Source organism: Orcinus orca, chromosome 9 (genome assembly GCF_937001465.1).
Source record: "Orcinus orca chromosome 9, mOrcOrc1.1, whole genome shotgun sequence".
In the NCBI taxonomy this organism is placed as follows: Eukaryota; Metazoa; Chordata; class Mammalia; order Artiodactyla; family Delphinidae; genus Orcinus; species Orcinus orca.
In genome coordinates, this window is record NC_064567.1 from 30,024,629 (window position 1) to 30,043,497 (window position 18,869).

General features: G+C 35.9%; 1 long non-coding RNA gene across 1 annotated transcript in view; it reads left to right on the forward strand.

Annotated features, from left to right (window-relative positions):
• Positions 1-15,509, forward strand: part of LOC117199774 (uncharacterized) — a 143,710-nt gene extending 128,201 nt beyond the window's left edge. Inside the window, exon 4 of the long non-coding RNA XR_007479422.1 lies at positions 15,258-15,509. This is a non-coding gene — a long non-coding RNA (uncharacterized LOC117199774). The remainder of the gene's footprint in view (positions 1-15,257) is intronic.
• The last annotated feature ends 3,360 nt before the right edge of the window (positions 15,510-18,869 follow it).

An 18,869-nucleotide genomic window follows, 5' to 3' on the forward strand; every position in this document is an offset into this window, starting at 1 on the left:
CCGGATGCAGGGGACGCGGGGTTCGTGCCCCGGTCCGGGAAGATCCCACATGCCGCGGAGCGGCTGCGCCCGTGAGCCATGGCCGCGGAGCCTGCGCATCCGGAGCCTGTGCTCCGCAACGGGAGAGGCCACAACAGTGAGAGGCCCACATACCGCAAAAAAAAAAGGGGGGGGTGCTTATGATACTAAGGAGGAACAAATGAAAAATATGATAGAGATGAGCAAATAAAGACTTCTCCTACCCCAATAAAGCAGAGGCAATGACTATTTTGATATGACTACCTAAGAATGATTAATCACTGGTTCTCAAACTTGGTTGCTCATGAGAATCTCCTGTGAGCTTTGAAAGAACTACTGATGCCTGGGTCCCATACCCAGAAACCCGGTTTAATTGGTCTGGGCTATTACCTGGGCATCAAGGGTTTTAAAAGCCTCCCAGGTGATATTAACATGCAGCAAGTTTTAGGAGCCACTATTTAGTCATTCTCAGACTGAGAACTACTGAATTAATAAATAACCTTTCTTCATCTGAAGCCAATGGAATGAAACTCATTTACCTAAAGTAACACAAAAATGGCTTTAGAAGGATTTGAAGTATTTCAGATTACTATGAAGTATTTCAGATTACTATGAAATATTTCAGATTACTATTTATCTATGTCAGCAGTAGATGCTGCTGACATAGATAAATTGTTTAATACACAGTCTGTTAAAACGTGAGTATGGGGAACCATCTTTACACGCTACTTAACTTAATGATATGAGCTTTGCTAAAGAAGCTACTTAAGATGAATAAAGAATACCACTTCCTCTCAATCAATGGATTTGTCTCATTCTATCTTAGCCTCTCTTGGATTGTCTACTCTGGCACAAAGATACTGACAGGGACATGAACTGGAGCAGAGAATATGGGTTTTTAGACTCTACTTCCAGATATACCATTCTGGATCACATATCATGACTGAACTATGCAAATGGAAGAGAAGAATGACTGCTGACCATCTCTGAAACCTTCCTTTGATAACCTCACACTCACACTAACATCTAACTATGAGGAACCTCTGAGCATCCGTTTGCAGTGTTCTGGCTGTTGGTTGGGTCTTCTTCACAGAAGCACTATTAAGAAACAGTCTTCCATCCCCAGTTAACAATGAGAGGATATGCAGACAAGCATGTTTGATGACCAACTCTAGATCTTTTCTAGAAGGAATGAGGGCAGATTCCAATTACTGAGCCAGAAAGAGCCCTATTCTTGCCTGTTCTCTAGCCAACAACTCTGTGTGCCCAATCACAGCGATTTATATCCATGATGGAAGGACTAAACTCACAGGGGAAAGATAATCTTATCGAGTCAAAGCCAAATGTAGATAAGCTGATTATCACGGAAGGTTTGAAGCAAGAGAAACTGGATACAGAACTCTAAACATTTCTTATTATCAGCAAATGTGCACAGCAGCTGCTGGTAATCACCAATCACAATAAGCAGATAGACAGAAAAGGGGAAAATATTGTGGATGCACCCAAATTCCAAATCTTGGCACCTAACTGAATTTAGTGCAGAGCATCAGCATGAATTCAAATATGTGTGAATCATGGTAATCATGCGAAGTGCTAAATCACACATTTCCTGATTTATCCAAGCTTCCAAAAACACTATATTCTCTGTGCCACAATTTGTACTAAGCTTTTTAGGGTCAAACTTCTAGCGTCATGCCACACACACACACACACACACTCTTCCCAACAATGTGCTTTGCTACAGCATTATATACCAATTATCATATTAAAAGAAATAAAGCATTTGGATGAGTGAATCAAAGATACTGACAAGAACTTTCATCAATATCAATTTAACAAAAAAAATTCAAAGAACTATATATGTATGTTTGTGTTTGTATATGTATGTTTATCTATCCATCCATTCACACACACACACAAGCATCCAACCAGAAAATATCCAATATTTATTTTATTAAACAGCAATAGGCCCAATCTCATGGAGTTTATCTTGCAGTTAGGACAGGTTAAAACACAGAGGGGAAATTAAGCACATTAAGGTAAACCTGAGGAATCCCTGTGGTGTTGGAACTGTTCTGTATTTTGACTGTGGGGGTGATACACAAACCTACACTTGTGCTAAAATTGCATAGGACCAAATACACACACACACACACACACACACACACACACACAGTCCAATAAATCTGAGTAGATCTGAGTAACATCAGTAGATTACATCAATGTTAGTAACCTGGTTGTAATATTATGCTTTGCAAGACATTACCATGGGGGGAAACTGGATAAAGGGCACACATGTCTCTCTGTATTATTTCTTACCGCTGCCTATGAACCTACAACGATCTCCAACTAAAAGGTTTACTTGAGATAAAACTGAAATGCAAAGTGATAAGTGCTAAGATAAAAAAAAAGCACAAGTTGTTATGGGGGCACATAATAGGGCTATATAATCTAGATTGGTAGCTTAAAGAGATTGAGTAGAATGAAATTAAGCAATTGCAAGTTAAAGAAGTCCAGGAATAAAGATTAGTTTATGCAAACAATGTAGTTTAGTCTAAAACATTATTTCTGAGTATTGTTAGGTAATTTTAAATATTTTCCAGGTGAGAGAAAAGAGATTCTATTGGAGAGGGGGTTAGTCGCCAATTCTTTAAGGAATATGTGATTATATTAATGTTTATGGGTCCAAACTGTAGAAGATATGTGAATCCCTTTATATCTTGTATCTAGAGACACTAAAAAGATCTAACAGCAGGGTAGTGAAGGTCATGGATGAGGCTAACCTAGAGGCAAGAGCAACATAAATAGGTGCAAAAATTCAAGACAGAGTGCCTGTCACAAACTGAGAACTGGACAAATACGGGCTGAATGTAAAAGGAGACCGTGGTAGTAGAGACAGTAAGGAGGGGAAGCATAGCCTTGACTATCCATTGGATATAGATGGTGTAGGAGACAGTTATCAAACTCAGGAAGGGATCACTCCAGGGTTACAGGTATGAGTTTTAAGTGTTTAATTGTACCATTTATTTCCACATGAATACAAATAAGTGTCAGCTTGTAACTCCTTTTCTTCTTTCTCCTTCTCCTTTCTTTAATGAAACAGTGTAATCTACCTTGTATTTTACACTGGAAAAATGTGTTGGAAAAATTGAGTGGATGTCAAAGGTTACCAGGGGACAAGATAAGCAATTCCAGTTCTTTTTGTTTACAGCATCTCAAACCATGCTGTGTCCTCCCCAAATAGTAAAACTGTATTGCATTTTTATTTCACTTTGGAAAGAGATGCACACTACACTTTTTATTGTAAATATTCAAATAATATTCTCGAACTGGGAGTCACTATTGTTTAATAGTCACCTGGACTATATAAGCAGTGACCCTCAATAATTTGCAATGCTTTGAAGGCTGCCAAATAGGTGGCAAAAACACTACTTTTAACTTCAGGATAACAGATTGTATTTCTTTTATGATATCCCTGCAGTGGTGAAAATGGAAATTATTGACTCTGGGAACTCAGCCTACAGTGCTGTTAATCACTGTATTGCTATTAATTGATTTCCTTAAGAATGAGCCAGAGCCAGCAGGACACTACTTATTAAACCTCTCTCCCACTTGTAATGCAGTGCTTTTAATACTGCATGCAGAGTTTTCGGAGTGAAATGTTTGGTTTTCAAAACAGAGGTACCTTTGTATGGAACAAATAAGAACCAGTCAGTTTAAGCTATATAGTAATACATTGATCCTCTGAAAGGGAGAGACTTGAATTGTTCTTTCCTCTGTCTGCATTATCATAGGTAAATAATTTGAAACTATGTATTCAAATATTCAGTTCAGTCATGTTGCTTGTATTGCAATATGTGCAGAAACCTCAAGATCTTTTATTATTTTGAAATAATACCTAGGGACCCCACTACTTTGTCCAACATACCTAGAACATTTTGTCCAAAAAGGCACCCCAAGTTTCTAGAAACTAGAAGCTAAAAGCTACTTCCTTTTTTTTTTTTCTCAATATCCATAACCGGCAGTCGAGAGCATGAGGTTAGATATTAAATAAAACTAAAATTCAGAAGGAAAAATTTATAATCTATATTCAAAATAATAGAACACTATGCTGACATGAATATATTTATGGGTATATTTAAACAATGAACATATGTCTATCTTAACTAGGCAAAGTTGAGGACTATTATCTAATACATTAGAAAGTTTGATTGATCGATCATTTTGCCCTTTTTCTTAATAGACTATTACAGCAGTAGACAAAGGAAGAAATAAAGTGCCCAGCTAATCGATCTGTATCATACTGGAAAGGTCAAAATAGAATTGTACATTACTACTGTCAGAAATATATAAAACATTAACGTTTCCATACCATAGTCTCATCACAAAAATTGTAATGGAGACTGAAAAAGACACAATATTCGTCCATTCTTATGACTAAAATAGCTATTAAGTTGGAAATGGAATGGCATAAATCTAATCTCAGGAGAGGTGCTGACTGGAAGAAAATATTACGGATCCATTCCTTTCTTCTGTAGGATCTTGAGTTCTCACTAAAGCCATCCTATATGTACTCAGATATTTTTTCCACAAGAAACCCTCAAAGTGACATATGTGTACTCACGACTTACAATACAACATCTGTTAGAAATAGGCAAAGGCATACATCAAAAGCAAATAATACATTTAGTAAGTAATAAAATACAGAAATAATAAATATAACTATTAAGAAGGTCAATTAAGAATTACATTTTGCATCTTGTTAAATTAATGCAGTATAGGAACTTGAGAAGAATTATACATAAATGGGAATATTCTGTGAATAGCTTCAAGTTTAATAGATTATGATATTTTTAAACATACCTTCTGGGCTTCCCTGGTGGTGCAGTGGTTGACAGTCCGCCTGCCGATGCAGGGGACACGGGTTCGTGCCCCGGTCCGGGAAGATCCCACATGCCACGGAGCGGCTGGGCCCATGAGCCATGGTCGCTGAGCCCGCGCGTCTGGAGCCTGTACTCTGCAATGGGAGAGGCCACAGCAGTGAGAGGCCCGCGTACCGCAAAAAAAAACAAAACAAAAATAAGAAAACAAAAAAACATACCTTCTAACCATTACCTATATAATTGTGTTACACAGAAACAAATGTGAAAATTACCATATTTACTTTGTATTAATACAGACTTTGTATTGTATTTTGTGGGATTTAAAACAATGGTAATATGTGCATAAGGTATACACACATGTACACATACACCAAACCATAAATCATATTAATTATTTAATATGCCAAATAGGACAAAACTAGCATAAAAAACAGAGCATAGATTTTTAGAGAGATGAATTTTAAGATGCATTAAAAATGTGAGGCTCGGGGCTTCCCTGGTGGCACAGTGGTTGGGAGTCCGCCTGCTGATGCAGGGGACACGGGTCCATGCCCTGGTCTGGGAGGATCCCACATACCGCGGAGCGGCTGGGCCCATGGACCATGGCCGCTGAGCCTGCGCGTCCGGAGCCTGTGCTCCGTGGCGGGAGAGGCCACAGCAGTGAGAGGCCTGCGTACCACAAAAAAAAAAAAAAAAAAGTGAGGCTCTTCTTAGCTTTGAAGACAATTTGTGTTTTTTTTCTGCCTCCTGGCAGTTCAGCTTAAGTTGAAATTTATACAGCAAACATCTTATCATAATTCCTACCTCTGAAGAAACTCAGTAATGATACTTGCACTGGAGGCTTGATTGTTATTTTAAAACACTCTTACTTTGGAAAAAATTAGATGTTAAACTCAGCATAATTGCTGAAGACACAATATTTATGAAAAATAAAACTTTCAGAAAAGTTTTTGTTTTGGGGGAAAAGATTATATTATCAACTTGGCATTAAAAATCAAATGTAAGTCAACAAATATTTGAACACCTATTAAATACAGCACAGTTTGTTATGAAAGACACATTAATAAGCAAAAGGGACTCCTCAAGTAGTTTATAATCCAGTACAGACATAATAAAAAGCTGAATATCATAAATACTACAAAAGACATTAAATTATGCAATGAGGGAAGTTTGTGGAAAAAAGGATAATATGGGAAAAATATCAGAAAATGCTTCAATGAGGATATAAATAGGGCTTCACAAGCAGAAATGTCAGAGGAAAAAACTGAGGGTAGATACTCGAAATGAGGAAATAAAAAAGAGACTATAACCAAAAAAAGAGGGGGGGGCTAGTGTTTGAAGAAACTATGAGCAATCCAGATACATTAGAAAATAGTTTAAGCACCTAAATAGGTACTGGGATATGAAGGCTGAAAGTATGATTGGCTCATATTGTCAACAGGCTGAATATCAAGCTGAATATGCTAGATTTTACTTGATAGGAAATGAAGAAACTGAAACTTTTTGAATAAGTATGTGTATGAATAAGAAAGTTTAATTTAGTAATTGTCTACAGAATGACTTGACACGTTTCCAACTCATTTGTTTATTTATCTGTGGAAGTAAATTTTTAATGGCTGGTTAATTATATCACTACATTTTTATTGCAAATAGTACTCATTTAAGCACTTAAAAATGGAAGGTGTACAAAGATTAAATTAAGACACAGTAAACTGACTAAATATTTGGTTTTTATATAAATAAAGGTCATGACCACACTGTTGACATGTAATACTGCTATAGTATAACAATTAAACTTGTGAGTCTACAACAGAAGTCATCTGTAGTTAAACAGGAAACAAAGTTGAAAAAGACCATGTTAAAACAAAACTACTGGGATTTACAGGTCGGGATTCTAAGTAGCAACAAACAGATTCACTCAGTTCCTATTTCAAGTTTTACAGTACACATTAAAAATGATTTCTTCCATCAACACTATAAATTCAAACTGTCAGATGTTTATGCATTTTGTAAGTTACACTGATTGAATTGCTTACACGGGAGCGGGGGTCAGAACACCTCCCAATTTGAAGTTTACATCACCCATATGCTAACACAAATACAACTTGTTCCGTTTCCTTCCCTCCTCTCTCCCCACAACAAAGAAGGCAGGATTTTTTGTTTCTTTTAGGAAATTGTTTTAAGGGATTTGTGACGATCAATCTGAACGTCTGAAATTCAGTAATATTTAACTCTTAGACAGCTAAGAGGTTAAAGATGGAAAATAATTTCTCCTAACACTAAGTTAGAAAATCATTTGCATCATACTGTAAACAAGGAAGCAATGTAAAGCAACAAAAACCTGTCCCCAGTACAAAACTGAAAAAATCTAAATTTCAAATCAGCAGAACTGGTCTACTTCCATGTTAACTATATGCCACAATATAAGTGTGAGCTCCATAAATGCATAGCTAATGTAGGTAGTCTTCCACTGTGGCAAAAGCACAGCATCCAATTCCTGATTGAGCCATCAGTCCTAGATACTGTGTGGCCTGTCCCGTGGCTAGGGCAAGTGGAGGTTGCTCTGGCAGACTGTGGGTTTCTAATATTGCACTGTTAAGAGCTGAGCACACAGGAAAAATGACACTTTTCCAATTCTATTTTTCAAAGGCTTTTATGTAGATTACAGAGTACTGACTCCTAAAATTGAGTTTATCCCTTTATCCATACACCTCACACGGCACCACCAATGCACTCATTTACAGAGGCTGGTATACTGTTTGACACAGCAAAAAATGCTGTCTGAATGACTGAAAGAATTATATGTATAGAGATGACTAAACTAGTGTGAAGACTAATTTTCTAATCAAGTAGAAATTAAGGCATGAAATAGGACAGGGCACTGGTAATGAAAACAATGAGTTTTAAGAAAATCGAAGTTGATTCTAAGGTTTTAATCACGAGGACTTTAAAGAATGGAGAACAAGTCATCAACCTACAAGTGTTAAAGGCAAAGAGTTTAAAAATAGTGGGGGCATTGGTGTTTGGGGACATGTTAAATTTCAACAGCAAATGGAAGACTGAGGTGAAGTTAGGTAGAATAAAGTCATAATCATAGGACAGGATTTCTAGAAACAGGTAATATCTAGAGGTGAGGTTCTGTCAATACTCAACAATATAGAGATGATTAAAACAATGGAAGTATCAAAGTTTAGAAACTATAAAGAGAAATTCAAAGATGTTCACATTTAGAAAGCCTACATTTAAATGAAAAATGGTAAGCAAGGTAAATAGAGAAGTGAGACTGCAGAACAAAGTTATTTGGACTGATATGAAAAAGATTCAGACGATGTTGCTGCTGCTGAAAATGGAAACAATAATATGACATTTAGCTTCTACTATATGCTAACCACTCTGCCAGTTATTTTTAATGATTTTCAGATTTAATCCCCAGAACACGTGTATGATGTCTATATTATAATTTTTCCTTGTTTTTTGTTTAAATATAGGGAGAGTGTTGCCCAGAAAGTTTAGAGGAAGGGATGACATCAGGATTCAAAAAAGATTTTGTTTTGAATTTTATTTTTTTTATACAGCAGGTTCTTATTAGTTATCTATTGTATACTATTAGTGTATATATGTAAATCCCAATCTTGCAATTCATACCACCACCACCACGCCCTCTCCACCACTTTCCCCCCTTGGTGTCCATACCTCTGTTCTCTACATCTGTGTCTCCATTTCTGCCCTGTAAACTTGTTCATCTCTACCATTTTTCTAGGTTCCACATATACACGTTAATATATGATATTTGTTTTTCTTTTTCTGACTTACTTCACTGTGTATGACAGTCTCTAGATCCATCCACGTCTCTACAAATGACCCAATTTCATTCCTTTTTATGGCTGAGTAATATTCCATTGTATATACGTACCACTTCTTCTTTATTCATTCGTCTGTTGATGGGCATTTAGGTTGCTTCCATGATCTGGCTATTGTAAATAATGCTTCAATAAACATTGGGGTGCATGTGTCTTTTTGAATTATGGTTTTCTCTGGGTATATGCCCATTAGTGGGATTGCTGGGTCATACGGTAATTCTATTTTTAGTTTTTTAAGGAACCTCCATACTGTTATCCATGGTGGCTGTATCAATTTACATTCCCACCAACAGTGCAAGAGGGTTCCCTTTTCTCCACACCCTCGGCAGCATTTGTTGTTTGTAGATTTTCTGATGATGCCCACTCTAACTGGTGTGAAGTGATACCTCATTGTAGTTTTGATTTTCATTTCTCTAATAATTAGTGATGTTGATCAGCTTTTCATGTGCTTCTTGGCCATCTGTATGCCTTCTTTGGAGAAATGCCTATTTAGGTCTTCTGTCCATTTTTGGCTTGGGTTGTTTTTTTAATATTGAGCTGCATGAGCTGTTTATATATTTTAGAGATTAATCCTTTATCTGTTGATTTGTTTGCATATATTTTCTCCCATTCTGAGGGTTGTCTTTTCATCTTGTTTGTAGTTTCCTTTGCTTTGCAAAAGCTTTTAAGTTTCATTAGGTCCCATTTGTTTGTTTTTATTTCCATTACTCTAGGAGGTGGATCAAAAAAGATCTTGCTGTGATTTATGACAAAGAGTGTTCTTCCTGTGTTTTCCTCTAAGAGTTTTATAGTGTCTGGTCTTACATTTAAGTCTCTAATCCATTTTGAGTTTATTTTTGTGTATGGTGTTAGTAATTTCATTCTTTCATTTCATTCTTTTACATGTAGCTGTCCAGTTTTCCCAGCACCACTTATTGAAGAGACTGTCTTTTCTCTATTGTATATCCTTGCCTGCTTTGTCATAGATTAGTTGACCATAGGTGTGTGGGTTTATCTCTGGGCTTTCTATACTGTTCCATTTATCTATATTTCTTTTTTTGTGCCAGTACCATATTGCCTGATTACTGTAGCTTTGTAGTATAATCTGAAGTCAGGGAGTCTGATTCCTCCAGCTCCACTTTTTTCCCTCAAGACTTCTTTGGCTATTCGGGGTCTTTTGTGTCTATACAGATTTTAAGATTTTTTATTCTAGTTCTGTAAAAAATGCCAATGGTAATTCAATAGGGATTGCATTGAATCTGTAGATTGCTTTGGGTAGTATAGTCATTTTCACAATATTGATTCTTCCAATCCAAGAACATGGTATATCACTCTATCTGTTGGTATCATCTTTGATTTGTTTCATCAGTGTCTTATAGTTTTCTGAGTACAGGTCTTTTAACCTCCCTAGGTAGGTTTATTCCTAGGTATTTTATTCTTTATGTTGCAATGATGAATGGGATTGTTTCCTTAATTTCTCTCTTTGATCTTTCATTGTTAGTGTACAGGAATGCAAGAGATTTCTGTGCATTAACTTTGTATCCTGCAACTTTACCAAATTCATTGATTAGCTCTAGTAGTTTTCTGATGGCATCTATAGGATTCTCTATGTATAGTATCATGTCATCTGCAAACAATGAGTTTTACCTCTTCTGTTCCAATTTGTATTCCTTTCATTTCTTTGTCTTCTGATTGTCGTGGCTAGGACTTGCAAAACTATGTTGAATAATACTGGTGAGAGTGGACATCCTTGTCTTGTTCCTGATCTCAGAGGAAATGCTTTCAGTTTTTCACCATTGAGAATGATGTTGGCTGTGGGTTTGTCATATATGGCCTTTATTATGTTGAGGTAGGTTCCCTCTATGCCCACTTTCTGGAGAGTTTTTATCATAAATGGGTGTTGAATTTTGTCAAAAGTTTTTTCTGTACCTATTGAGAAGGTCATATGGTTTTTATTCTTCAATTTGTTAATATGGTGTATCACATTGATTGATTTGTATATATTGAAGAATCCTTACATCCCTGAGATGAATCCCAGTTGATTATGGTGTATGATCCTTTTAATGTGTTGTTGGATTCTGTTTGCTAGTATTTTGTTGAGGACTTTTGCATCTAGAGTCATCACTGATATTGGTCTGTAATTTCCCTTTTTTTGTAGTATCTTTGTCTGGTTTTGGTATCAGGGTGATAGTGGCCTCATAGAATGAGTTTGGGAGTGTTCCTTTTCATTTTTTTGGAAGAGTTTGAGAAGGACGGGTGTTGGCTGTTCTCTAAATGTTTGATAGAATTCACCTGTGAAGCTATCTGGTCCTGGGCTTTTGTGTGTTGGAAGATTTTTAATTATAGTTTAAATTTCATTACTTGTGATTGATCTCTTTATGTTTTCTATTTCTTCCTGGTTCAGTCTTGGAAGTTTATACCTTTCTAAGAATTTGTCTGTTTCTTCCAAGTTGTCCATTTTATTGGCATAGAGTTGCTTGTAGTAGTCTCTTAGGATGCTTTGTATTTCTGCAGTGTCCTATGTCACTTCTCCTTTTTCATTTCTAATTTTATTGATTTGAGTCCTTTCCCTCCTTTTCTTGATGAGTCTGGCTAAAGGTTTATCAATTTTGTTTATCTTCTCAAAGAACCAGCTTTAGTTTTATTAATCTTTGCTATTGTTTTCTTTGTTTCTATTTCATTTATTTCTGCTCTGATCTTTATGATTTCTTTCTTCTACTAATTTTGGGTTTTGTTTGTTCTTCTTTCTCTAGTTTCTTTAGGTGTAAGGTTAGATTGTTTGAGATTTTTCTTGAGGTAGGCTGGTATTGCTATAAACTTCCCTCTTAGAACTGCTTTTGCTGCATCCCATAGGTTTTTGATCATCACGTTTTCATTGTAATTTGTCTCTAGGTATTTTTTGATTTCCCCTTTAATTTCTTCAGTGATCTCTTGGTTACTTAGTAACGTATTGTTTAGACTCCATGTGTTTGTGTTTTTTACATTTTTTTCCTCTGTAATTGATTTCTAATCTCATAGAATTGTGGTTGGAAAAGATGCTTGATATGATTTCAGTTTTCTTAACTTTACCATGGCTTGATTTGTGACCCAAAATGTGATCTATCCTGGAGAATGTTCCATGCACACTTGAGAAAAAGTGTAATCTGCCGTTTTTAGATGGAATGTCCTATAAGTATCAATTAAATATACTTTGTCTATGATGTCATTTAAAGCTTGTGTTTCCTTGTTAATTTTCTGTCTGGAGGATCTGTCCATTGGTGTGAGGTGTTAAAGTCCCCCACTATTATTGTGTTACTGTCAATTTCCTCTTTTATAGCTGTTAGCAGTTGCCTTATGTATTGAGGTGCTCCTATGTTGGGTACATATATACTTATAATCGTTATATCTTGTTGGATTGATTGCTTGATCATTATGTAGTGTCCTTCCTTGTTTCTTATAACGTTCTTTATTTTAAAGTCTACTTTATCTGATATGAGTATGGCTATTCCGCTTTCTTTTGATTCCCATTTGCAAGAAATATCTTTTTCCATCCCCTCACTTTAAGCCTGTATGTGTCCCTAGGTCTGAAGTGGGTCTCTTGTAGACAGCATATATATGGGTATTCTTTTTGTATCCATTCAGCGAGCCTGTGTCTTTTGGTTGGAGCATTTAATCCATTCAAGTTTAAGGTAATTATCGATATGTATGTTCCTATTACCATTTTCTTAATTGTTATGGGTTTATTTTTGTAGGTCCTTTTCTTCTCTTGTGTTTCCCACTTAGAGATGTTCTTTTAGCATTTGTTGTAGAGCTGGTTTGGTTATGCTGAATTCTCTTAGCTTTTGCTTGTCTGTAAAGCATCGAATCTGAATGAGATCCTTGCTGGGTAGAGTAATCTAGGTTGTAGGTTCTTCCCTTTCATCACTTTAAATATATCATGCCACTCCCTTCTGGCTTGTAGAGTTTCTGCTGAGAAATCAGCTGTTAACCTTATGGGAGTTCCCGTGTATGTTTTTTGTCATTTTTCCCTTGTTGCCTTCAATAATTTTTGTCTTTAATTTTTGTCAGTTTGATTACTATGTGTCTTGGCGTGTTTCTCCTTGGGTTTATCCTGTATGGGACTCGCTGCACTTCCTGGACTTGGGTGGCTATTTCCTTTCCCTTGTTAGGAAAGTTTTCGACTATAATCTCTTCCAATATTTTCTCGGGTCCTTTCTCTCTCCTCCTTCTGGGACCCCTATAATGCGAATGTTGTTGCATTTAATGTTGTCCCTGAGGTCTCTTGAGATTGTCCTCACTTCTTTTCATTCTTTCTTTAGTCTGTTCTGAAGCAGTGAATTCCACCTTTCTGTTTTCCGGGTCACTTGTCAGTTCTTCTGCCTCAGTTATTCTGCTATTGATTCCTTCTAGTGTATTTTTCACTTCAGTTATTGTATTGTTCATCTCTGTTTGTTTGTTCTTTAATTCTTCTAGCTCTTTGTTAAACATTTCTTGCATCTTCTTGATCTTTGCCTCCATTCTTTTTCCGAGGTCCTGGATCATCTTCACTATCGTTATTCTGAATTCTTTTTCTAGAAGGTTGCCTATCTCCACTTCATTTAGTTGTTTTTCTGGGCTTTTATCTTGTTCCTTCATCTGGTACACAGCCTTCTGCCTTTTCATTTTGTCTATCTTTCTGTGAATGTCTCAAAAAAGGTATTTTTGAGCTTTAGTACCCTTGATCTTAACCTTAAGAATATTTCCCTTAATAATAAGAAAATCAAAAAAGGAGAAAAATTCAAGACTGTACACCCCAGAATCCATTTTCAATGGGAGTAGGATAAATCTGCAAACCTGTCCCACAATATTTGCATATATGAGGCAGAAGAATAAATGATGAAAGACTGAGCAGAGAGGAAGAAGTCATACGTAACTGCCTTCAAGTTGGAGTGGGAGTGAAGGAATGGGAAGGCTAATGGAAAAGCCAGTATAACCTTTGGAAAGCTTCAGGATCTGACATACTCGATACTGTTTGAGTGTGGGTACAGGTGCAAAAACTGAGAGCCTGGTGGAAAGTTGATTAAAAGTAGGGGTGGGGAAAGTCTATATTTTTCTCCAGGCTTTATACCCAATGTAGGTGCACAATGTGGAATGTATTTTGTGCATTAGGTTCATCTTGGACTACCTGACCTTTTGCCTAAGTAGATCCAGAAAAACAGCAGCCAGATTTATTGCACCCAGGCAGGACAGCTGACTGCTTTACAGTAAATTCAATGCACACAGAGCTTCCAATAAATTTTTAGTACCTCATTTGTAAATATAAATGAGCTGCCAACATTTAAGGATGAATGATTTAGACAAAGCAAGCAAATGGAAAAAAGGAAGTGGTGACAATGATGAAAGAAAAAATATATATTAATAATGCCTTCAGAGATACTGGAGAAGTATTAAACAATACTAAAATAACATTTAGAGAAAAAGAAAGGGGTCTTGGAAATGTAAATATAATAGCTATAAAAATAGAAAAATATTTGGAAGAAAAGTCAAGTCTTATCTCTCAGGAAAATAAAAAGAAGACAAGATGATGTTCAATAGGAGGAAACAGATTAGAAAATTAGTAGAGAAATTGAAGTAATCAAAAATCTGGCTATGAGAACTTCAACAAAAGGAGAAAAGTGAAACTAAAGGAAACGAACTTCTGAAACCAATCATTAAAATAAAAATCTCAGAAATAGGTACATGGTTTTTCAGAGAGATAGGGTCCAAAAAATGCTTGGTACAGGGAATGAAAACGACTCTCTTATTAAAACATTTTACCATGAAATTTTAGAACATAGAAAGTAAGAGGAAATTCCTAAATGGGGTGTAAGTCCCCAATTTAATGTTATTCACTGCCTTAATATTCGGTAAAATCTGGACTGTGTCAATGGCCTGCTCCCCACCCCACTCTGCTCCTGCAGAGAAGGTTCCCTAGCCAAACAACGCTCCTTATCAAAGAGATCGGGCAGAGTTCCTACCTAACCCTGGGGTTCAGTTCCCTGTCAACCCAGGGGATTTAGACAAGCCAATCACATCCTCCCACAGGTGTGAAGTGCAGCCCAACCCCTTGGTATTACAAAGCCTGCCTCCCCTGGCCCCCTGCCCTTTACCCAAGTGCACCTCCCTGAAGTATCCTCCTCCCCTGGACAGTAAGTACACGTGACTAATAAAACCCTGTTAATATCCTCTGCTCAGTGTCAGGGTCATATGTTCAGACATCCCTGTAGCCAGAGTGTGAGACCCTCCCTCATTAACGGAGTGAATAGGAGACAAACACTAAAATATTTGAAAGAATAGGCAGGTCCAGTACAAAGGATGGTGAATCAGAATGACAGATTCTCAAATGCAGCAGTAGAAACAAGAAGAATTTTGAATAATGTTTTCAAAATTCTGAGGAAAAATCTATTTACAACTTCAAATGCTCCATCCCTTCAGATTACCTAATAAATATCAGAGAAGAATAAAAGTACTTTTAGACTTTCAAAGTATAGAAAATTTGACTCTCCTGTACCTTTTTCAGGAAGCTATCTAAGGATGATTTCTGTCAAAACAAGGAAATAAACCAAGAGAGAAGAGAACTGTGATCCAGGCAACAGGAGATCTAACACAGCAGAAAGGTGAAAAAAATCCCAGGATCATGGCAAAAAGGAAGTATCCATATGATAGCTGTATAGTAGGCCTAGAGTACATATTTTAGCAGGAGGTCAAATGTCTCCGCTAGGCAGGTATTCAGAAAAATAAAATATGCTTGAAAATGAGATAAAGGCTATGATCATATGAAAAAATGAGGCATTTCACAGAGCTTTTCTGGGGTGACAGTCATAGGCTGAAAGTAAACCAAGTCAAAAGGGGACAATTTTTAACTCCAGTAAAAAAAAAAAAAAAAAAAAAAAAAAAAAAGAAGTAGAGGAAGTAAATGTAATCAGATGCATTTTCTTGGCTCAGCAGTGAACAATATTTAAAAAGTCATCATGGAAACACAATGTTTTTAAGCAAAAATTGAGGCATAATTATATTGAGAGGAAAATAGAGGGTAAAATTGAGTCAAAATGATTAAATCTTACGAAAGAAGTTGTCAGGTAAGATTTAAATTGATTAAGCAAGATATAACACTACATTGATATTCTTTTGACCTATGGAGATAATTACCAAATAAAATAGCTAAATTTTAAATGTGTTTGTTTCTGAGGTGTAGGACAGGTCTTAAAGTGTCAAGGAATAATTTCTAAAAAATAATCATTTCAGGGATAGTTTTTTTTTTTTAACCAGTTTTATCTGACAACACATTTATTTCAAATAAATACTAATTTAAAAAAGCAATTTGGCTTATATTTCTGATTATTAAAAATGTGTTCCATAGTCATGCCCCCTAACAAGTCACTTGAGGTTTTCTAATATTTTTCTGTTGAAAATATAAGTGTAATTGCTTGCAGTATGACAATTTTTGCTATATTAATTCTACTTTTTTTTTTTTTGCTTCATGTTAGTGCAGTTCATTCCCCTTCAGCTCACATGGTAAATTAATTGGAATCTTCTTAAGAATCCTTTTGATACTCTCATTAAGATTACCCATTTGAGATCAAATTACGTTAAAAGTAAAATGGTTTCTGAGTTCCAATTTATCTCTAGTTTATGGCAATTGGGAACCTAATTTATCTAACGATGATCATCCTAAACTGCTAAGCCATGGGTGGTAATGGGTACTCAATCATTTCTTAGAATATTGTATTTCTAAAGATTCTAGTTATAAATCAAGATGTAAAAAAAAAGTTGATTCATTAAAAGTCTATAGCAAAGTTAAAAAGCTACTCTTATAAAAAGGTTTTTAAATGTCTGCTAATTCACTTTGAGTCTAACTGATATAATGATGTAATGAAAGATCATTTTGGGATTGAGTTTGAATTTCTACATTTGGAAACTAAATATTACCCAGATTGGACCCTGGGACCTAATCTGCATCCAATCTAATATTCAAATCCATTGTCTTCTGGCTTTTCAAAAATAATCCTTATATTAAATATGTTTTTACTTATCCAAAAATCATCTTTATATTTGTAAGAACACATATATTGCTGTTTGGTTCTAAAGTTATGGTCACATGAAGATATACATAAAGGTGCATTTAGTATTGTGCTTAAATCCAATATAAATCTTCAGTTTGGCACCATGGTTAAGGAATGAGGGGGTCTATATATAGCAGCAGCCATAGCAATAACTGTTGGGGAGAATATAAATCATGGGAAACTTCAGAGAGCTATGCCACCTGAGAGTATAATAAAAAGAGGAAAAGGGGAGCCATTAAACAGGTATACCAAGGGGTATAAAACACCAGTGACATACTTGAGGGTAAAGAATATTTCAAAAATGTATCCCTAAACTAACATCTCATTTTATGCACAAGAAATATCACAATATTCACATCAAGTATCAATAGAAGATAAATACACATCAAACAATTTCCAATTAAAAAAACAGTCAATTAAAAACAAACACACTGAGAAGGGATAGCAAATAGTGCATGCATTTTATCACTATATCAGATTGTTTCAAGAGTCACAGGACTGAATGAAATAATTTCAGTGGTTTCCGTAAACTGTATGGCAATTCTCATCACTTCAAATAAGATATGTAGGCAAATAAACTTACTTTTATAACTGTCTAGTATGCTTTTCTTAAAACATACTCATAAGCCACATAAATCCTCATTTCTCCTTGTGTAGTTTCATCTATACTTAAGGTTTACTAAATTCTAACAAGCTATAGTACAAAATAATTGGCACTCTGCTGTAACAGATGGAAACAATGTGTACATGGAAGCGAGGTAAAATAAAATTGACAGCTGAAATCTGAAGTTAACGTAGGAATCACCATAAAACCTAGCAACTCTAAATCAAGGTAATCGATAGAGGTGATATCCCCTCTATGTTATCACATATATACCTCTGCGATCTGTTAACTAATTGAATAAGGGTATTTGTCATATTCTCGTCTAAGAACATGACAGTGTCCAAATGTAAGGAAGAGTAGAAGAAAGTCTCCCTGATGAAGGAAAAAAACCAAACAAAACCTTTTTAACAAAGCATCCAATGCTATATTTAACCAGATAAAAGAAAGTGAAGGGAGGTCACTATCCGGATAACTTACTGATACATCTTGTTATTGGAAATTGATAGTAACACATGTATCATTCACGCTGCCTCAATTGGTCCTCTGCTTTGTGTGTGTGTGTGCATGTGTGTGTGCGCGTGTGTTTATGTGTGTCGGGGGTGTGTGTAGGGTGAAGCTTTAGAAAGTTAATTTTGACCTGCACGTGTTTATGACTATGACTAACAGATGATTTGTCTTTTCCTTGAAAAAAAAAAAAACTGAGTTCACTATTTCTAAAACTGTAGAACTAACTCAGTTCTCTGCTAGTGCTCATGCCTGTACTGGCTGTTATCTCACTGCAGGAAGATTCCAGTTTAGCTGCCTGAAGGGCTGAACAGAGTACCTTGGTTTGTCCTACTGATGCATCAATCGCTATCACTCAGAACACAGGGGACAGGAAATTGACAGAAAACACCACAATGGCAAATTGACACATACTTATACTAAACATTTCCCAGTGAAATTAAATATTAATTTTCTATAGATGGGAAATTGTCTACAAAATAAAAATGTCCTGAATTATCATTCCATGATAATATGGAGTTTATTCATAGTTTAAATTGATGTGGCCTGTAGAGTTTCTGTAAAGCAAATATAACAGGAAAGAATAGTATGTAACAGCATGTTACATTTCACAGAGTAGCCTTGTTCATTTCAGCAAAGAGCCTGCAGAAGAAAATTTGTGGAGAGAGAGATGGCAGGACCCTGACAAAAAATGTGTCCACAGACAGGCAAGATTTTGAGCCCAATAACATCCTCGTGCTGATGAGATTAGTTTGCTTTATAATCTACTGCTAGCAAACTAACTTTGACACTCTCAGAGAAGAACACTGGGGAGATGCTGAAAATAAAGAGGAGAGGAAACTTGTATTATTAATGCAGGTGCGAGAGAAAAAGATACCATTTATTGTAAAGAGAATTTATTGTAAAGAGAATCTTACCAGACTTACGTTCTTAAAATGTGTAAAAATAATGATTTATTTTT